At 42.7% G+C, this 22226-nt stretch overlaps 1 protein-coding gene across 3 annotated transcripts in view; it reads left to right on the top strand.

Moving 5' to 3' along the window:
* Nucleotides 1-22226, top strand: part of SLC2A12 (solute carrier family 2 member 12) — a 51942-nt gene that overhangs the window by 12202 nt on the left and 17514 nt on the right. The gene's annotated exons all lie outside the window — the stretch shown is intronic.

Here is a 22226-nt window from a genome sequence, read left to right as displayed (position 1 = left end):
ACCATTCTGCCACTAAACCTCTGCTGGAGAAGCCAGCTCAAAATGATTAGAGAGCAATTCAGTCTTCATTGCCCATTCAGCCCCTTGCTAATGGTGATGTGGACTACAAAGGATTGAGAAAAAACTTAAGGCTATGGTACATCTAGGTACATACAGAAATTCTAGGCCCATTAAAGTTAACAGCAAAGCTCCCTTTAGTATCAATGAAGCTAATTTATTACTTCCCATCATGACCAACTGCTGTGAGATTTGAATCAATATCGCGTACTTGAAAAAAAATCTGTGTCCCATTGCCCCTGTTTTTTCATAGATTTCATAGCTATTTGGGCTGGAAGGGACCCCAGAAGATCATCGAGTCCAGCCCCCTGCCCCAGGGGCAGGAAGTCAGATGGGGTCATAGGATCCCAGCAAGAAAAACATCCAGGTTTCTCCTGAAAGCGTTCGAAGTAGGTGCTTGAACCACCTCCGGTGGCAGGCCATTCCAAACCTTGGGGGCTTGGACAGTAAAGAAATTCTTTCTTATGTCCAGCCTGAAATGGTCTTGCAGTAGTTTATAACCATTCAATCTTGTCATCCCTTGGGGCGCTCTGGTGAACAAACGTTCCCCCAGATCCTGGTGAACACCCCGATAAACTTTTAGGTGGCCATCAGATCACCCCTGAGCCTGTGCTTTTCCAGGCTGAAGAGTCCCATGGCTCTCAGCCTCTCTTCATAAGGTCTGTTTTCCTGATCTCTGATCATGTGTGCGTCTCTCCTCTGCACTCTCTCAAGCTTCTCTACGTCCTTTTTGAATTGTGGAGCCCCAAACTGGACACAGTACTCCAGCTGTGGCCTCACCAAGGCCGAGTACAATGGGAGAATGATGTCCTGGGATTTGCTTGAGAAGCATCTATGGATGCAAGCTGGCTTTTTTCTCACTTTACTAGCTGCAGCATCACACTGAAGGCTCATGTTCATCTTGTGGTCAATCCTGACCCCCTAGTCCTCCTCGTCCGTAGTGCTAGTCAGCATAGCACTGCCGAGCCTATAGACATTCTGCAGGTTTTTCCTCCCAAGTTCGAGAACCTTGCATTTTTCGGTGTTAAACACCATCAGGTTCTCATCTGCCCATTTCCTGAGTCTGTCAAGGTCAGCCTGGATCACCCGCCTTTCATCTGGTGTGGATGCTTTACTCTAAAGTTTGGTATCATCGGCGAACTTGGCCAGTCCACTTCTGACTCCAGTGTCCACATCATTAATGAAGAGGTTGAACAAAATAGGTCCAAGGACAGAGCCTTGAAGGACCCCACTGATCACAGGGCACCATGACGATTGACTTCTGTCCACCACTACCCTTTTGAGCTATTCTGTTTTCTTTTAATTCTCCCCATATCCCCCATTAAATTTTTTATTTCTTTACCGTGCAAATAATATCATATAGACATTAGAGCTATGCAAAATTTCACCAGGTGTTTCATTTCGATGCTGTTTCAACTCATTTTGAGCTCAAAACAGTGAAATCTAAATGAAACAAAAGTCTTCAAAACAGCCTCGAAATGAAACGAGGGCACTCAAAACATTTCAAAAGTTTTGAAATGTTTCAAGTTTGGAAGCTGCGCTTCCTTGCAAGGAAACAGACTCTAAGGAGAAGGAAGGGGAAAAAAGGGGGAAGAACTGCTCTGATATTGACTGTGTAGCTGCCCGGTGACTGTGATCCTTCTCTGAGGTCCCTTCCTATCCCAGTATTCTGGGGGAGAATCGGAAAAAAGTAGGGGGTGCAGGGGGTACACATACACTCCCTGAGAGTACCAGTGCACCCCCTGACTAGCCATACTTACCACTTAGGCAGTGGGTGGGGGGGACAGGTGGGAGTGCTGGTGTCCCACCTGCAAGCGCTGGCCAATCGCTGCAGCCGGTCCCAGAAGTGGCCACAGCCACTCGGGCAGCAAAATTGGCTGTGGCACCCCCCTCCCCCCCCCCAGTTGGTAAGATTGGCTGTGGGGGCCACCCCCGAGCAATGAGATAAGCTGTGAGGGGATTCTGCCTACCCCGGTTGGTGGGACTGGTCTTGTGTGGGGGGGGCATATGGCCCCGCTGACTAAGGTGGCACCAGTCACCCATGATTTTTACTGACTGGCTTTCTTGCCTGCATTGCATGCCAGGCCAGCCTCTGGCTTCTTTACTATTCCTTCCACAGCATACACACCAACTGCAAGTGCTTCCTCAGCCCGACAAAGGGTTTTTCAACCCAAAAGTTTGCAAGATATATTTCTTCAGCTATTCAGTTGGTCTACTACAAGATACCAGGCTGACCCAAAGAATCTTGTCTGCCAGTGCCATGTCCTTAGACCAACACGGCTACAACCTACACCCCTAGCACCTGTCCCTAGTCAGCTGACCGGAAGGACATAGGGCCCTGGGCACATCTAAGCCCCAGGGCTGGGGCTGGCAGGGAGAGTTCTCTGGCAGCTGCTGAAGAAGAAGCTCCTGCAGGAAAGGAAAGAAAGGCTCTAGTTTGTGACAATTTGGCTGTCTGAGATGCTAGTGCTACTGTGCTGCTTACTTACCTGTTGTTATTTAAAGTGGTGGACTGAGATGAGGCTGTAGGGGAGGAGGAGGCATAATTGGGGCACACTACTGTGTTGTATAGAGGCCCCAGCTCCAGTGAGGGTGGACCATAACACACACACACACAGTCACATGTCACAAGTATTGCTTGTCAGCAGCTTGAGGTGCAGTTTCCCAGAAACCCTTACACCTATCTCCTTGAAACATGACAGGCTTTATGGCCTCAGCAGGGGCTACCCTTCCTGCTGTTTTTATTTAAACATGGCATGAAATGACAAAGTTATAGGCATTTTTGTGATTCCCCATTATAGCTTATGGGCGAAATGTTGAAACATGTCAAAACAGTGAAACAGTTTCATTGAAATGAAATGGAACAGTGCTTTGAAATGAAAAAAAATGATGAAATGAAACACTGGCCCTCTGAAATCAAAAACAGAAGTCGAAATGAAATGGTGCTGTTTTACATAGCCCTAACAGACACCTCTCAGAACAGCTCATAAGCCCATGTTAAAAGCTCTGATAGCACTAATTAGCTTAGCAGCACCAACTCCATGATTAGCAAGGCTGAGGATCTGGATCCCCGACTACCATACTGCTTAGATATGGAAAACCAAAGTAAAATAATGCCCTATACATTACCCATACAGTGTCCTCCTCCCTAGAAAAATAACCAAAAGAAACAGACAGACAGCAGACCGTACCATCTAATGGGAAACACTAAAACTAAAGTGTGCTTTTAAACGCCCCCCCTTGCAGGATCCCCAGTAACTATAAGCTCAGGAATGTATCATTTCCTTGTTTTTCACTAACACATGATACGTTATTTTACCCATCAGGGGTTGATTTGTCAAACCAGGTTGCAGAATGTGCACATAGAAAGTCTATTATTTATTAACAGGCTGTGTGCGCCTATATGCCTTGACACAAACTAGGCTTGGAAACATCCTGTACTCTTTACACTTAATTACGATAAGAAGTTTGCCACAAGCATAATAACCCTGCTGTTACACTTAAGGCGACCCTTGCAAATATGTATTTATGTAAGATGTTGCTCATTTGGATAGCTGCAGCCTGCAAGAGATAAACATTTGCTGTTGCAAAGATACTAAGGCACAGCAGTTTAACAGCATTACTCTAGCAAACTGCAGTACATTATAGACAGTCTGCTGTCATTGTCATTGGTACAAATCCTAAATTACTTCAGTAAATGCTGAGTTACTGCAGATTTATAATTATGTATGGAGAGCACGAACATCCCAAAATCACAAACAGCAGGGACAAATTATACCATCAGTTCCTCTTACACTAATAGGATTTCTGGGAAGTTTATTAAAACTGATCATATGGTCATCTGTTTTATTGGAATGAATAGTGTGATCCAGCTGTAAGGATCCAATCCTGTTCACTTAACGTGGAAAATTTTAAATGTAGGTACTTTAAAATTAATCAAGCAGTCTGAACACGGGCACATTTGCAATATGCTTTGGAAATAAAGCCAATTCAAATCGGCTGATGAATCTATACAATGTAAAGTTACATGTTATACTTAGACTATACTTATTCTGTGGAATGCTAAACCACATTGAAGTTAGAACATACCGCGAGGTGTCACATGTTAAGGGTTAATAACATTTTTTGCCTACACAGCTCTGACTTGTCACTGGAGAGTTAGTGAGCAGAAGTGCGGCTAGGAGCTAGGACACCTGGATTCCAGTCCTGCTTTTGGTGTGGGGGCTGGGACCAGTGCATCCTGGGATGCTAGAGGACTGGAACTTGCTCAGTTTATTTCTGTGGAACAGACTGAAGTTACTTTAACATGAGCATGGCCCAGAGGTAACCCTTGCCTGAACTATGAGATGCTCAGAGGGCACTTAGCACAGGTTAACAAGTTTTATATGTGGATGCTCACATTTTAAGTGTCCTTAGTATGGTCTAAGTGTAATGTGTAACTTCATCCTATCTTTGCCTTTTAAGATCGTGAGGCAATTAGGCTTGCTCTTTGGGCATTTTCACAAGTGATCCAATACAGTGATTCATCTACTTCCACTTACACTCTGTTTTGATTCAGTACCATCACATACATTGATCTCACCCCAGGGCAGGGGGTTGGACTTGATGATCTACTGAGGTCCCTTCTGACCCAAATATCTATGAATCTATTAAATACATACTGTACAAGTCCCAATAGCCTCAGTTCAAATAAAAACACATGCATGTATTTGATACTGAGAGCAAGTGTTATGCTGGAGTCTGCATTTTGCTCAGCAGTCTACTGGTTAACACACTTGCTGATGAAGTCAGAGACCTATGTTCTAGGCCCATCACACCCCAAAGAAAACTTGCTTCTCAAGGAGCAAGCAATTGGGAATGTGATTGTATATGCTAGTGGCTAAGCACTCACCTAACAAAACAGACTTCCTTTCAGGCCTGTTTATGTATTTTGCTTTATATAGTCAGTGGATAAAATGGATAACTAGCATTACAGCCATATGCCCTATGTCCAAAAGACAAACTAAGGCCTGAGCATCATATGTGACTCCTGGCTTTTACTACTTACAGACAAAACTCTTAAAGCTTTCTTATATTGTATGGATTTCTTATATTAAATTTACAGGGCTTTTCTTACTGTTAGCTATAAAAATGCTCATTAACAGCAAACAAACAACTAAAATGTTTGGGTTTTTCATTCCCTGAATGTGCTAAACTGGCTTGTCAAAATGCTTACTCTTAAGCCATGGCCTATATGAAAGAGGAAGGGACAGCTATGCTACAAGGTAAGATCCAGGATATTCTGGATGGCTCAGCACATGAGAACCCTGAGGTATTGTCAAATCTCCACTACCCTTTCAGTGGATGCCACATGCATTTCCTGCTGTGTCTGATCTTACTTTTTCCTCTACATACTCTTTTGAGCAATTAAATGCGGAAGGTGACTGGGATACTAGCCCCAGGTGCCAATTGGATGGAGCACAAAAACAGCAGCCACCATACTGGCCCAGCTGCTGCTACCAATACAACCTCCCCCCGCCCCCACCCCACCCCTGAGCACAGAACTGCACAGGTATGCCTCTGTTTTTAAGTAATGAGCACCATAGAAAAGAGTGTCCACAGTCATAAAAAAGTTACTTACATCCTTTCCCTGTTCCTCACAAGCCATGCAAAGTTGGCCACAGTAGAGCCACTGGTCTGTTCTGAATGCATGTGGTATTTAGGACAGACTTCATTAAAATTCTTTTGGAGCATATACATAACTTCATCAATTCTTTATGGCAGAATATGCATAGTACAGGTCACTAAATTTCAGCTCTTCAATCTTTTTTTTCTCTACTGGGCAAGGACTTTCTGACTCCAACCAAAAGTCTAGTGACTGGTCAGGCTTCATTGGTAGCCATTTTTAATGCTATATACATCAATGGTTTCTTCTTTTTTCAAAGTTATCAGAAGCAATTGAAGTTTTGTCATCTATCATTCACTAGATATCACTATTTAGTGTTATTTATTGATGTCCCCAGACTACTAATGGGCACTGAATAAAAATGCTGCAAGAGAAATTTAAGCCTTTTTGCATTATAAAAGAGTCATAGACAAGCATCAGGGATATAGCTTGTAGCCATGTTGGTCTAAAGAAGAAGCAGAAGCAGAAGCAGACAAAACTCTTGTGCTAGAAGTGGTATCTTTTATTAACTCAACTAAATAGTAGCAAAAAATTTCTTTCTTTGCAAGCTTTTGGGTCCAAACACCCTTCTTTAGGCAGAGGAGAGTTCAAAGATTGTAAAAGTTATCTCAGATAGAAAAGAAATTTCATCTTGCACAGGGGAAGTAAAAGATAGTGTGGTTCCCCTGGGTTTTAAAGTCCATTTGTGAAAAAGTTTCTCTGTGAATATGCAGATTAAACAGAAGCCAAGCTCCAGCAGGTTTCTTCCCTGATGGTGTCATATGTCAGGCAGGGTTTGGACCCAAAAGCTTGCAAAGAAATTATTTTTTTTTTGCTACTAATGCTAAATAAAATATATCGCCTTTAGCACAAGAGTTTTGTCTGTTTCATAGACATGTGAGCATCTGCTTAGTCATGTTTTCATTTCATCGTATAGTATTTTCATGGTACCTGGTATCTTTTATGCAGACTAAGAGGGGCAGCTTCTTTTATCTGTTTTGCATTAATTAAGCTTCATGCAATGTGATCCACCTTCTCATTTGAACTCATTTTTAGCTAATAATTAGGTCATGTTATAGGTATAAAACATCAGTGTCACACCATGCTGCAGAACGGTATGTACCCATCTGTCTGGTGATGTTTACCAAGGCATTGCAAGCTCCTGTTAGCTAAGGTGCAGATCTGATACACCCTGAAGGCTTTGTTTTCATTTGCCAATTTCTGGCATTTAAAAAAAAATAAATTGGTGGGCATCCACCCTTAGCAGGAAATACTTGCACAACACATAACTAATGTCAACCTGAGAACTCTTGTTTGATTCCAGGGAGTGTTTGCAAAGAGATAGGGTCTCGCAGAACCTACTACCAGTAATAAGAATTTGCTGTGCACTGTACTAGAAGTCTGTGTCTACAAATGACACTATGCTTAACGCAGAATACAGTGGACGCATCTCTACAAGATGCTTACTGCAGAGCTGCCTAATTGTGAAATTATAACCATCTAGCTCATGGTCTGTAGGGGATTGTATCACTCAGCACAAATTAGAACAGCCTCAAGCTTGCTCTACCCTGTAGAAGGCTAAGGCCAGGGCAGAAAAGCAGGTAACCCAAACCAGTTACATTTGGTGAAGAAGAGATTCTGTCCCCAAGTTTACATTTATTTCAGCATGTAACATTCAACAAAACCAGACAGGGCTCAGGACAATGGTAAAACTAATTTAGATAAGTAGAATTCTGCACACAGTTCTGGAACTACAGGGAAGAGTAACCATCCAGATAAGATCTGCATTATGCAGAGTTTGTAAAGCTATGAAATAGATAACACTGATTTCAGTTATAGAAACACTGGATTTACAAAACTTCTTCCAAGACATGTGGGTGGTGGGTTTTTTCTTCTTGCTATTCAGATATGTCATATGGCTTTTATTCTATGGCAGGGAATGCATTTGTTGAAGGGAAGATAATGACATTTCCCCATTTTGGCTATGTATATGTAACCAAACACTTTATACAGCATGACTCTTTCTTCTAATGTAAGATCTTAACTGGTCTCTATGCAATGGTAGAGGTTTGGAAGCAGCTGTGATGCACTTTGTGCTTAATCCTCCGTGGTATAAATTGCTGAAGCTTCCTTAACTTGGTTCTTAGGTATCTGCAGAGGACTAAGTTTTCACTAGTAAATTCCTTAAGTGCTGCAATGGCGGCACTAACTCCAGGATGGGCACTGGTAGAATGCAGCATCTTACTCAGGGAAGAGATTTTTGTGCACATGGTTGTGAACTTGATTAGAAAGTAAGAGCCCAAGTTAATTCTAGAGTAAAGGAAATCCAACACAAGGCCAATACAAGGCCAATCTCTACTGGAGATGTGTGAAACTGATAATAAGGAAACCTAGAGCAGAGTGAATCATGCCTGGTTTCATTTTTTTTTTTTAAACAAACACAGATTTATGGTAGTTTTGCCAAATCCAGGCAGCCTCATTTAAAATTCAGATGAGCCTGAAGCCAAGTTTTGAATGAAACTGAGCTAACTTGTGCTTTATGTGGAAACTATGTGAAACTCATCTATTTTATCTGAGTTTCACATTGAGCCTGAGGTTTATGACAAAACTCAAGTGACAGAGGAGATCCTATTTGAAGTGACTGAATAAAAGATTCTCATGAACAGAAGTGCAACCTCTACAGAACGTGAAGGGAACAGGTTCCTATCCACCTTTTTATTAGGCAGTAGCAGTCTTCTTCAGTGTGGAGACAAATCCCATGTATTCTCATTTGGCTTATAGCACCTTTTTATGTGGTTTGAGCTATGTTCGTAAGCCCACAGAAACCAAAACCAAGGAACAAAACTATTTTTTTTCAGCCATTCCACTTGATTTTGTACATTAGATCCACTTGTTGCATGGGTCAAGGTTAAAAAAAATTAGGCTATGTATATCCATTGTACCTCCCTGTAGCCTATTCTCTTTTAACACTCAAAGCAACTTTAACACAGAACAAAATAGTTTCATTTTTGGCTCTATGCAGCCTAGGGACATGATAGCAAGGATGTCAGGCCATGCTCATATTTCTGAGCAAGATAATATTTGAATCTTTTTTTCCCTCCCAACATGATACTACTGGACCAGTTATTGGACCTTGAGGGCTAAGTCCTATTTCACTTTATATATCTACGTTGCATATACACAGCTGCATTGGTTCAGGTTTTGTTATTTACACGCAGTTTAGGATTATATTGTGCCTTGCAGTGAAATAGGATCATCCTGCCCACCTAGAGCTGAATCACAAACTGTCAGTGACAAACTTGCAGTTATAGTTCAGTGTATATGCTGTTTGGGTACATAAAAATGAAAAAGAACTGAGAAACTTGAAAATCTGGCAAAGAAAATAACTGAGGGAGGATAAATATTTCTTTCAATATAACCCATGGTCCCTCAGAAGATGTGGTGACATTTTTATGCTACAAAATACCATAAGCCATGTCATCCTGCAACAGACTGGAAAACGCAGGAAAGACAGAGTATTCTACAATGCTCATCTTTCTCTTTGACATGAAATGGAATAACCTTTCAGACTTTTATAAAACACTGAGTTACTATATTTCTGTGCACAAAAAAACTGGAAAACATGCATGTTTAATCAATTTGCTATATAGAAACACTCACTCAAACACTCAAAAATGGCATCTTTTATAATTTAGGGTTATTTCCCCTAAAAAATGAAGCCTAGATTCATATATCCCATGTGCGTGACAGAATCATGGGAGCATGTTTTGTATTTTAATACACTGACAGTGTTTTGGATATGATAGAGCTAGCTTACGCAGTCCATTGTTCTTATGCTATTCAAACCATGCCATCTATAGCTATTCTTCACATTGTGACCACTGGCTGATGGGCTGCAGTGTAATGAGATTTCATGCCAAAATGAAACCCTTGTTGTGGACTGCGTGCCATCGATCTTGCTACAGCTCTGCCTTGTACAACATTAGTTTGAAGTGTTTTATTTATGGGTTGGAGCACTCAACATTCAGTTTGAATTTTCACTGAATGCTGAATGTAAGTAAAGTCCCATCTAATTTAATTGTCCTTGGGTAGATTGATATTGAATTATAAATTTCACATATTAGTCTCTGATTTCTTAACTGCCTGAAAATAGGTTAGTCTTACCCAAGGCAGTGGACCAACTGAGAGTATTGCTTCTTTAAAACCATGCTTTAAAGCCATTATTGTTGTTTGTTTTTAATTATGAGGTTCCAAGATTATTTTTTTAGCAGATTTAGGGCTCAGCTCTGCACGTTACTGAATGGTGTAGCCCAAGTCAGATCATAACTTAAGCATAACTTGATTTTTATTAGAGACAAGTTGTTTCTTCCATGGATTTCAAAGGGCCTTTTCTGAACCTGTGATGGAAATGTGATTCCGGAAATGCAGCCACATGTCTGCAGTGGTTCAGGCTAGAAGTTGCAGGAGGTAGGGAGGGTGCTAGAGCACACCTCTCTGCTTGGCTAGAGCAGTGCTACTGATCTGAATATACTGTTTGATTTCAACGAGGCTACTTACAGGCATTTTTACACATGCAAGCACTGCAGCGCTGCGCAATTTGAAAAGCGCCCAGTGCTGCAGTGCTTGCAGTTGCGTGAGTGGTGAAATGCACATCAGCACTAAGAAAATGGTAGTGGTGCGCTTTTGAACTTCAACACATCGGAGGTGCTTTAGTTCAAAAGTGTACCACCGGGGATAGAGGCGGCCAGGGAAGCTGCACTCCTTGCCCCCAGTGCTGTGATGGCCACCTGTATCACGGGGCTCCACGCCACGTGCCTGCAGCTCCCACACTCACAGCGGGGAAGTCCTGCACTGGACTCCGTGGGGAAGCAGGCGGCAGGGTTTCCTCCACTCCCAGCGGGTTGCAGGGACTGGCGCAGCAGGGGGCAAGGAAGGCAGCAGGCCCAGGGCTACCCCCATTGCGAGAGCAGGAACTGCAGATGCAGGGCATGGAGCCCCAGTGATAGAGGCAGACAGGCAGGCTGTGCTCCACCCCCACCTCACCCCCATATGCAGCACTAGTTGGAGCCATACTCCACCGGGTGCCTGCAATGCCTGCATGAGTTCCCTGACCAGGGGCTGCATGTCATGGTGGAAGCGTGGGGGGTCCCTACACCCCCCAGCCTCACACCCATACCCTGCCCAGCCAAGCTCCGTGCTTCTGCTATCTCCCCTGGGCATGGGCTCTGTGCTTATACTCAGCTGCAACTCTACCTCTGCTTCCCTACCTGCTGCCCCAAGCGAGTTGATTTCCAGGAAGCCAAGCAGGTTCCCATGGGGCGGCTGCAGCAGGAGCCCTGCCCAGAAGCTGCTGCTATCTTGGCTGGGCCCTTCTGCCCAAGGGGGTGGGAAAAAGGCACAACAGGGTATGCTGGAGGGGTATACATGTGGGTGCCTTGCTCTCAGCCTGGCAGGGGAGAGGGCTGGGTGCAGCACAATTCTTTGGGGGGTGCTGCAGGCCTGGTGAAAGTGCCTGTCCCATGGGCTGTATTTTACCCACCCCGGTCTTGTGTATCAGTGTCCCCACACTTCAAAATGGTGGTGGGGACACTTTATCTAAAGCTTGTCAAATAAGCTTTAGCTAAAGTGCTGGTGCCATCATTTTGAAGTGTGGGGATGGTGATACATGACATGCTGGTGGCTGGTTGGAGCATGGTAATTACTATGCTCTAGCAGACTCGATTAATCAAATCTGCTCCAACACGCTGTAATTACAGACCGACAGGTGCAGACCCATGAAAATAAACCAGTGTAACTTGTTCCACTGGAGTCTATCCTTGATTTTTTTCAGGGGTAATTTTCCACTACAAGTCAACCCAGCGTAGAATTTGTTTCCTTTTGTCTCTACCTCTTTATATCAGTATAATTCTTATTACACAGGTTAAATGTTTTGTCTGTCTGTTCCCATAGAAGCAGAACCAGTATATCATATTTTCTTAAATACATCACACTGTGGAATAAGAAACACACTTTGTTTTTGAAAGAGAAAACGAAAGAAAAATATCTTTCCAGTAAGTAACTGGGTGCATCTACACATGCTCCCCACAACGCAGTTACTGCACTGGCATTTAGTACCGTCAGGAAGTGATAAATGATGGTGCAGTAACCGCTGTTACCAGCTGTCCCAGCGGCACATGGTTATTTTTAGCTGCTGCATTGCCATAGCAACACACTGTAGCAAGGTGCTCATCACTACGACGATGTAGCGTTGGCCTCACGGTTTGTGTCCACCAATGGATGCTACATCACCGTAACACATTACTATGGCAACATAGCATCAGACATGCCCACTGAGTGGAGTACCAGGCCTGTTCTGTTCATTGATCTATTCCCTGTGAACCACTGAAGATTTTATTTACACTTTTGCCCAGTAAGCAGCATAAACTATTCTTACCATATTCCTTGCATATAATATGTGCTCCAATTTCTAGCAGCTGTTTTTTGTGGGGAGTGTGTGTTGTATAAGATAAAATATGGTATTTCACTGCATAGAGTGGGGGTGTGTGCAGGAAATGCTTGAAGGGTATCTTAGAGGAGATAGAAGAGCACAATTAATTACTGTGCTTGAAATGCTTTAAATCTCTGCCTATGTGCTGAGTGTGATTTAGTAGTAGCAGCAGCAGCAGTAGCTGATATAGGTCAATAGCAATGCTGATGACCCCAAACTCATTCAAGATGAATTTACCCCCTCATCTTTTTAGACCCAAGGTTCCCCTTGATAGATTGACTATCCAGCTCTTAGTTTTCACTGGATTTTTGACTGCAGAAGAAAAATTGAGCAATTATTCTGCTGCAAAGACCTTAGAAAGACCACAAGAGGTTAAAATGCTTTTAACACTATGGATTCTTACTTGAAATATCTTATCTTGTGAGTCATGTTTACATGCCTAACACTATGTCTAACATTATGTGGCAACCCATGGCACCCCAAGAGGATCTCAAGGTACCCCAAAGGTGTTGCAATACCCTGCTTGGGAATATTAGTGGTATATACCTTCAAATGTGTGTGTGTGTGTGTGTGTGTGTGTGCGCGTGTGCGTGTGGCTCTAAATATCTGTATCTCTATATATGTGTATCTATATGTATAGATATATCCATAGGATAAATATATGGGATAAGTATTATACATATGTAGGATAAGTATTTTATATATATGCGGGGGGTGTATTATATATATATAGTGTAGTGATGGGATAAATATTGAAATAATAAAGAGTAAGTCTAAATATTCGTGTTTATATTACATTAACATGTTTTGCAAGGCAGTCCCCTATCAAGTGAATCTAATGTAGAACCTATAATAATCTTTGATATGATAATCAAAGGCTGCTATTATTTACCGATTTTCTTAATGGAACATTTGCCCTTCACTGTCGGTGGAATGTTACATTCAAATATTCAGGAAATAATAACAGCCTTTGATTAACAGATCAAAGGTTATTGAAGGTTTTATATTCACTTCCCATGACCATAGACAGCCTTCCAACAGAGAATGTCACTGTGACATTGAGTTCTGTGAGAAAGATTAAAGGGTACATATCTAAATTGAATAAAATCCAGTTTCTACACTGGGGGAGCTGATTTTTCAGAACTTCTTTGATCCTGGGCAGGCTTAGTGTTAAAGCTACTATTCAGCAGTACCCTCAATGCAAACTCACTGTTTCATTTCACATCTAAAGATAAAAACACCACGCCAAGTACTGCAGGGTGACAAGGAGCTTCATACCAAAAGGGCTTTTTAAAAACTATCCCTGGCTTAGAGCTTATGCCAAATGCAGCATTTAAAGCTTGCTTTTCAAGGAAACAAACAAAGGATAAATTGTAGTCTTCCATATTTGAAATCACAGTATTAAGATCAGAAAAACATTCTGCAGTATCATGTTATCAAGAGGGGTTGGTTCATAGTTTCCAGTGAGGGCTGATGAGTGCTTGCTAGAGACGTCACAGAAGGTACAAGTAGGATGATGTTAGTGCAGGGGTGGCCAGCCTGGAGCACGTATGCCGCAAGTGGCATGGGAAGCCACTGTTTGTAGCGTGTGGCATTTTGTGGAGGGGACAGGTAGCAGAGTGACAGATACAACAGGAAGCAGGAAACAGAGCAGCAGGTTGGGCAGGGAGTACAGGGCAGGAAGCAGAAAGCAGAGTATCAAATAGGGCAGGGAGCAGGAAACAGAGAAGCAGATCAGGCAAGGGAAGGGGGTTGGAGTAGCAATTGGGGAGGGTGTGGGTCTAATTTGTGGCATGCCTGGCCAAAAAAGTTTCGCCTCTACTAGGGTTAGTAAGGCAGTCGAGTGACCAATCAAATATTGTCAAATGACTCTATTTTTTTTTAACTGGTTAAAGATTATAAACATTTTCAAAAAACCCTACTTTTTTGTAGTTTTCTTGACAGAAATATGATTTTTTAAAATTGTTTTTGACACAGTTCTTAATGGAAACTTTTGGCTTTTTATTTGGACCTATTGGCAATTTTTTTTTTTTACAATTTTTGACTGGTATTTGACCAGACAAATACCCAACCCTAGCCTCTACTTGCGAATAGATCTTTGAACTAGCATCTAGAACACAAGGGTTTCAGCTGCTGGCTGAGTTACAAACTTCCAGTGTATCATCCAGGAAGTCGTTTTAATACATGAGGCATTATAGTTTGCCTTCTGTAGAAGAAGGATTATGCTTTCCAACCTCTCAGGGTTGTTGTAAGTATAAAAGTCCACTGATGATGGTGAGGTGTTCAGCCACAAGGATGATAAGAGCCATATAAATACCTAGATAGATGGTAGAGTATTGGGCTTGCCTGGAGATCTCATTGAGACAAACATACTAGTCTTTGAAGACATGCAGGGTGGCCACTGACCAGTCATTCACAGAATGATGAATGGCAACAAAGTTGTCCTGTGGGTGCAGTCTCTGTGGTACACCTTGTTGGAGCATTTAAGGAACTTTACGGCAAAGGAAAAAGGGCATTCAGACTACATGTAAGAGAAGCCTGGAGAAGTCAAGATTGCTTTGTGTAGTAAATTTTCTGAGGATTCTGAAGAAAGATGTTGCCGTGAGTCTGTGGAAACCCAAACACACAGATTTCACATGCCAGTGCTTTCCCAAGTTCCATGGGTATGACAAATATTATGATCATTTCCCTTATTTCCATTTGTACAAGGCAATGTGAATCTGTGTGCATATTGCCTTTCCTTATTATGTACATTTAGGGTGCATTTACATGCTACGTCGCCATATGCTGCACTACAGCTACATAGCAATGATGTGTCTACATGTGATCGCCAGCTACATCACCATAGCAGTGGATTCCTGGGTATAGCGTGCCACTCCAGCAACATAGGGGCAAAGTCTAACCGTGCACTGCACGCGTAGTAATAACTGCCCATACTGCGCTGTGCTTTAGTACTTCTAAAAGGAAGTACTAAAACACAGTGCCATAGCAATGTTGCCATTTGGTGACATGTAGACTCATCCTTAGAACCAAATCCTGGATCTTCAAGGGGGATTAGCATCTCACAGGATTACTCTTTTTAATGTAATGGATCAGGCCTCTGCCTTGGGCATGTTATTGGAATGGTTTTTGTTTGGTTCAGAAACCAAGTGCTTTACATAAAGGAAGCTATGATTGTGATGCACCACTTCCTGCACATATTGGCTTAAAGCTTTTCAGGAGTGCTATCACAGCAACGTTACACAATATGTATCTACTAGGGCTGTGCGAAACGGCACTGTTCTGTTTCAACTTGCGTTTTGATGGAACATGTTTCATTTTGAATTTCATTTCAATTCAAAACTGCTGTTCTGTTTTGTCAAAACAGTTTTGCTGTTTCGATGCCGTTTCAATGCTTTGCCCATAGGATATAACAGGAAAATCTCAAAACAGCCCAATAACTTCATCATTTCTGGCCTGATTTGGATGAAACTTGCAGAAATGGTAGCCCCTTCTGAAGGCACGAAGCCTGCCAAGTTTCAGGGAGATACATGCAGGGGTTTCAGGGAAATTGCACTTCAGTCTTGAAAGCAAAAAAACTCATGTCACATGTAGGTGTTAAGCCACAGTGGGGTCAAAACTGCAGGTGTGCTAACCCCTGCTAAGGGCATGAAGTCTGCCAAGTTTCAATGAGATAGGTGCAGGGGTTTGGGGAAAACTGCACCTCAAGCTGCAGACAAGCAAAACTCATGACATGGGTGACACTGTGTGTGTTAAGGCACAGGGAGGTGAAAGCTGCAGGCCTGTTAGCCCCTGCTGAGGCCATGAAGCCTGCCAGTTCTCAAGGAAATAGGTACCAGGGCTTCTGGATTCTGGGGCCCGGCACCTCTGGCTGCTGACAGACGAAACTCGTGACATGGGTACTTGTGGGACTGTGTCCGTCTTGGGGCACGGGGTGTGAAAACTACAGACCTGCTAGGCCATGCTGCGGCCAAGAAGCCTGCCAGCTGTCAAGGACAGGTGCAGGGGGAGTCTGGGTTCTGGGGCCCTGCACCCCTGGCTGCTGACAGGCAACACTCATGGCATGGGTGGGTGACACTCTGCGTGTGTGTTAAGGTGCACCCTCACTCAACTGAAACCAAGGCAGAAAGCAGGGCAGTTCAAACAATGCTGCCTTCATTGCAGTTTTTCCATCCCTCCCCCAGAGCACTGGGATTGGAAGGGACCTCAGGAAAGGATGACAGTCACTGGCCAGCTCCCCCCCACCCTTCCCCCCGCTGCCCCCTTCCTCTCCTTACTTTAGTTTCTGTTTCCCTGAAGGCAAGCCCAGCTAGAGCTTTGGCACTCAAAATGTTTTGAAAATTTCGAAATGTTTCAACTTGCCTCGTTTCATTTTGAGGCGGATTTGAAGCTCTCTGTTTCGTTCCAGTTTTGCTGTTCCGAGTTCGAAACGAGTCAAAACAGCATTGAAACGAAACTGCTGGCGAAATTTTGCACAACCCCTAGTATCTAGCCCTTGATACATTGTATAAGCTCCTCACAGAGGCCTTAGAAAAGTCTAAATATGGGAATGAAAATTTGCTAGGAGAGCAGAGCAGTCTTACTTGCCAATCCCCTGCTGCCAAATTTCCAGACCTGTGAGAAGCCCTGCAATTCAAACAGTGTGGCCCCACACATTAGATTGTGAGGGGGGAAATCAGTGCAGGGCCCATTCTGGTCTTGCAAAGCTGGACCAAGGCAACACAGGGTCCAATCCGGCCACACACAGCAGAGACAAGTGGTGTGGGACCTGATCTGGTCACACAGGGCTGGGCTGAAGTTCAGTCTGGATGTGCAGGGCCTGATCTGGGCACTGACCCTGGGATCTGGGCCATGGGCTAGCCCTGCACCACTCTTTCAGCTCACAGGACTGAAAAGTTGAGCACCACAGCTATAGATATAGACTTGCGTGCTAGAAAACTGAAGCTAACTACTTCTAGATAGCTTGCTGACCAGTGGAGTTCAAAGTTTTGAGTTAGATGTCTATATATGATGCATGGAGAGAGTTGGGTATTTAAAACTTGGTTCCCAGAAGTTGCGACCTGAGGGAGGAGCTGCGTACTTGAGGAGACAAGTTTTTGCTTAACCCCATCTTAAACATGGACACCTAGTTCTGGGCTGCTGAGAGGTACCTAATCTTGTCCTGAGCCCGTTCTGGAGTTGGGGTCCTGAGCCACTTTTTAAAAACAGTCATCCAGGATATGAGAGGCCTTGGTTTAAACCCCCTATCTGCCTGAGAGAATTTGACCCCACTTCTAGGTGATTGCCCACCCATTCCTAGGTGATTGCCCATATCATCACAGAGTCTGAAGTGGGGCTTGCTCAGCCCCTGCTATTGCAGCTGTTCCACTTTGCATGGAGCTAGTCAGAATGGTTCCATACCCTAGCTGTTAGGGCAGTCACCTAGGAGAGTTTCATCTGGGTGTGTATACCAGATCAGGCCCCACAAATGGGGAAATAACTTTTTTTCTGCATCCCAGCAGGGCTACTGCAACAGGCACCTAGCAGCTCAGCTCTCTCAGGATTTAAACAGTTGTATATGAACTTGGCAACAGACACTTTGCTGCTCATGGGAGACAAATTTTCCAAGGGAATTTGAGCCCTGAGAAAATCTAGGTGCCTGTGAGATTATGTGAGGGATTCATAAATACTAGTGCACCCACGTTTTTCTTGTGAATTCAACCTCTGTTTAAAAAATACAACTCCCTTTTGAAAGCATAGAGACTTGTTCATCTGTCTCAGTCAACACAGTTGCCTGAGGGTTAGAACATTCCCTTTTGGATACTGGAAGAGCAGGTTCATCCATCCAACAAGCTGTATATTTTTCTCTCCATACATTTCTAGAGTGAAATATGTAATAAGCTTGCATGCTTTGCTTATGAATTGGAGCCTTTGGCTTCTGTGGCCATTCCTCTGCAGATGCCTTAGAGGATTATCCCAGATTCAATATTCTGAGTAAGTAAACACCTTGCCTAGTGAGCAGTTTGCAGATGGGACAGCGTAAAACCCTATGTGTAGAAGGACAGAAAGGAAGCATAAGGACTGTAGACTGATGTTAGAGATAGAACCTACATCTTATGTACAGTATTAGAATTTAACTCAATCTCCATTGGACATTGGGATGACCTTAAGCACTAGTCATATTACTCCATATATGCCTATAGCAAGGTGCTGACATCATCTTTTGAATTGTTTGGGGATGGCCACTGTCAGAATCAGCTCAATGGGTAAGATGTACCTTACTTCTGACCCATCAGGGCCTAGACTTTTATAGAGCAGCTCAGCTCTTGCACAGCTGTTTTCAAAACAAATATATCCTGTGTATACCCTACAGAAAATCAATCCTTGTTCATTAATATTATTTTTAGCTTTCCCGCCTACCAGAAAATATAGTTGAAAAATATGTTATTATTTTTGTAGAACAGAGAAGTCAATTACAATTCTGGTCAAGCACATGGAGCTGAGACTGTATATTCTAACATGGACATTTATTTCATGACTCTGAGCATGAATTACAGGAGCAGGCAGGAAGTGAGATGAGGATAAAGTATACATTTTATGTTTCATAAACAGGTCCCTGAAAAGGGTGTTTACGTAATTGGTCTGTTTATCTCTAGATGATTCACTGTAACAATATGAACAAAGAGCAATGATTTTATGGACTTTAATACTATCGCAAACATACAAAAATTAAATTCTATTCATCTTGCATGTGTGATTTCAAGGATCCAGCCCAAAGGATTAAACAATAAAAATAGAAACATACTGGTAATATAATAGAAGGAAACAGTGAATGTAAGATTCACCACAAATCAGCCTGGTGGTCTGTCAGTGCAGTGCCTTGTATTCAGCAGCCAACCAATGCTGTTTCATAAGAGAAGATAGTAATTAAACTTTCACAACATTGATGTGCCTAGAAAATTATAGGATGCAGTAAAGGAGAGAAGATTTATTATTTGAGCCTTGCAGAGATCAGAATAAGCCGTGAGGCATAACATTTGATTATCCTTGTCTTAGCTTGCTTAGCTACCAATGGTGAAACTATTCAGCTCAAATGTAGATAACAGAGTTTGACTCGGTGATCTTCTAGAGATATGTCTTTTGCCAACTGATTGCATGCTCGTCAGAGAAATATATCCTTTCATTTATTCCATATTTACTGGCTATTATTTTTGAGTGGCCACGTTAGTCATATTGTGGGACAGACCCAGAAATTAAAGACAGTCATAGATACTTAAAATCAGAGGCAACTGTTATGACCCTCTAGTTTGACATTCTGCACAACACAGGCCATATGACTTTACTCCATTTTTATTGCATCACAGCTATTTGCCCAGTTTAGACTTAATGCTCTCTAAGTTTTGTCTTCTTTCCAGTTCAAACATTCCTGCCCTCTGCATGTTCCTGTAAAACTCTAGCTGTCTTTATTATCTTTCAGCAGAATCTTGCTTCTAAAGTATTTGCAAAGTTCACTGTCCGAGGGTAGTAATGTTGTCAAAACACTCTAACAGGTGGTGTTAATGAAGGGCATGTAGCTCTAACTCACCACAAAATTTGCAAATGTGTCTTTCCACACACTGTCTTCTTTATTTTTCTTGAAGAGAAAAAGTTTATAAAAATATGCTGTATTTTCTTGACTCACCCTCCCTTTTCTCCTAAACTAAAGCTCAAACCCTAGCTGCTGTTGAAGACTGGTGTCCATAGGTTGATCTATCATTTTGAAAAGAGCTAGAGTCTTGTGGGCTGTGAAATAGACTAGGAGTAAATAGCAGACAGGTGAGTTAGAGCTACATAACCCTCATCAACACCACCTATTACAATGTTTTGGCAATATAACTACCCTTGAACAGTGATCTGATTTTGGAGGAAAGGTGCCTGTTGTGTGTGAAAAACTATGGTAGTCAAATACAGCAAAATGGTCTCCATAGAGCATTGTTACTCTTTCAGCCATGCCCAGGTGCCAGACTTCCCCCTTTCCTAGATCAAACTAAACAGAATAGCAAAACATCAACAGAACCCACCACCTGCCTCTGTTATCCATGGAAAGAGCTTCACCACAGTGCTTCAATGCCACCTTTCTTCTCAGCTTCCCTCCCTCCCTAGTGTCATCTCTCTGGGAGCTTATAACTTCCTCCAGCAATCATTCCCATCAGCTGGCCCAGAGCTCCTAGGCAGGCAGGCTCTTAAACTCTAGCTCCTTCAACTGGGCTTCAGCCCTTGAACCATGCACCTTGTTACAATCCTATATATACATTTGAAAGAGTTGGGGGTCATAATATTGCCCCTTCTTCCTCTGTAGGCTACCAGCATTGCTAGCTTGTCACCAGTGGAAAGAGTTTCAGGGGCTGCTATTAATCTATCAATACCCATAAAGAGAGTGGAGAAGTAGGGGAAGAAGGGCAGGCAATGAGTAGAAGGTATCTGCTATTACTATAGGATGGCTAACTGAACCAGCCAGGGCGTAATTTACTCTGTAAGTTACTCAGCTGTAACGTATTCTGTGAAAGCAGTTAAACCACACCATAAAAAGTCATTCATAATCCAGAATAAAATGGTCCCCATGGTGCATTGTCCCAGTATAACTCTAGTGAAATAATTATGACAAGAACTTTTCTCATGTTGACAAGCTTTCAGACTCACAGAGCTTTCTTTGGAGTTTCTTTTGGCATTCTTAGCAGGTAGCTGCACTCTAGCCCCTATTATGTATAACTCAAAAGACTTGTTATTTTATTCTCCCCACAAGTTGTTCCTGTCAAATCAATGGGGCTGCTCCTGGAATTGGGTGCTGTTGTTTTTTTGATTAAGTGGATAAATATCTGGCAATTTAGCAAAATGTGAAGACATCCTTTCAGGAAGTACTTGCCCATGTAGCTTTCTGACAATACTCAGCAGAGCCATGGGTTTTGCTGAAGAAAGCTCTGTGGAGATAAAGAAGAGTTAGCTGCTACAGCAACATCTGTCACCACTTGCCCTTCAACTTTCTTCTTCCATGAACAGTTTCAGAGTTCCTTGTGTTGATTTGCTCATTGACTTTTCTCCTTGACTTTGGCAATTTGTTATAAATTCTTAGCATCCTGTGTTGAGAACCTTTCTCCCTTCATTGCTTATGGGATAATCCTCTCCTTATCTGGAGCCTGGACCTCTTGTTGATAACAATCCATTCTGTTCTTTTTGGAGTTTTACATACCTCTGCTTCCTTCATTGCTAAGCCTTGAGCCCGCCTAATGTCTCCTCACAATTTATACCCCTGAAACCCTGTGTTCTTTTAAGTCCTCTGAGCTTCATTTTTTAAATCCATCCATAAAGAACATGATCTTGTATGGTACAGGTGCAGAAAAGAGAAAAAATGATGAGCGACAAATAGAACACTCAGGGAATACAAATTCCTGTTAATGAGGGCAGAGCTATGCAGGCACCAATTTTCTCCTGCTACCAGCAAGAGTGAAGTCAAAGCAGGGACATCTTAGTCAAATGCTTCATTTGCAACCTGAGGATCACCTTCAGCCCACTGAACTTTACAGATGCCCCAGTTTCCCCACACTCCCTGCTCTTGCAGTATTGTTGTGCCACGCTCCTGAAAGTCAAGGAGATGGCAATGTAGTACTCATCGGATCTAAGGGGTAGATGTACTATACACAACATTTACACAGCCTCTGGACCACGCTGGGGATTGCCTCACTGAAAAATGGCAGACCTGCTTCATGTGCTCTCATAAATGGATGAAATGTGACCACCTCAGAGTGGTGCTAGACATGTATCCATAAATGTGCCTATTAAAAAAGAATTTTTGGTACATGTTCAGTGCTTCTCTAAGGTGGTGATATTACAGTGTTTTTGGATGTTGCTCACAGAGCAGTTGCATCATACGTCACTTCAAAGGTCCTTAGCATATTCTCTTGACAGTGTAGATGCATCCACAAGGGAATGAGGGGTATTTTCACTTATGACCTGAAACTAAGCCAATTTAAATTGATATGTATGTATGTATGCATTCATGTATTTGAGATTGAGGTGTCCTAG

The sequence above is a fragment of the Crocodylus siamensis genome, chromosome 1 (genome assembly GCF_052110815.1).
Source record: "Crocodylus siamensis isolate JL-2025a chromosome 1, ASM5211081v1, whole genome shotgun sequence".
NCBI classification, from domain to species: domain Eukaryota; kingdom Metazoa; phylum Chordata; order Crocodylia; family Crocodylidae; genus Crocodylus; species Crocodylus siamensis.
Note: the sequence above shows the minus strand (reverse complement) of the source record. Positions and strands in the feature narration are given on the sequence as shown.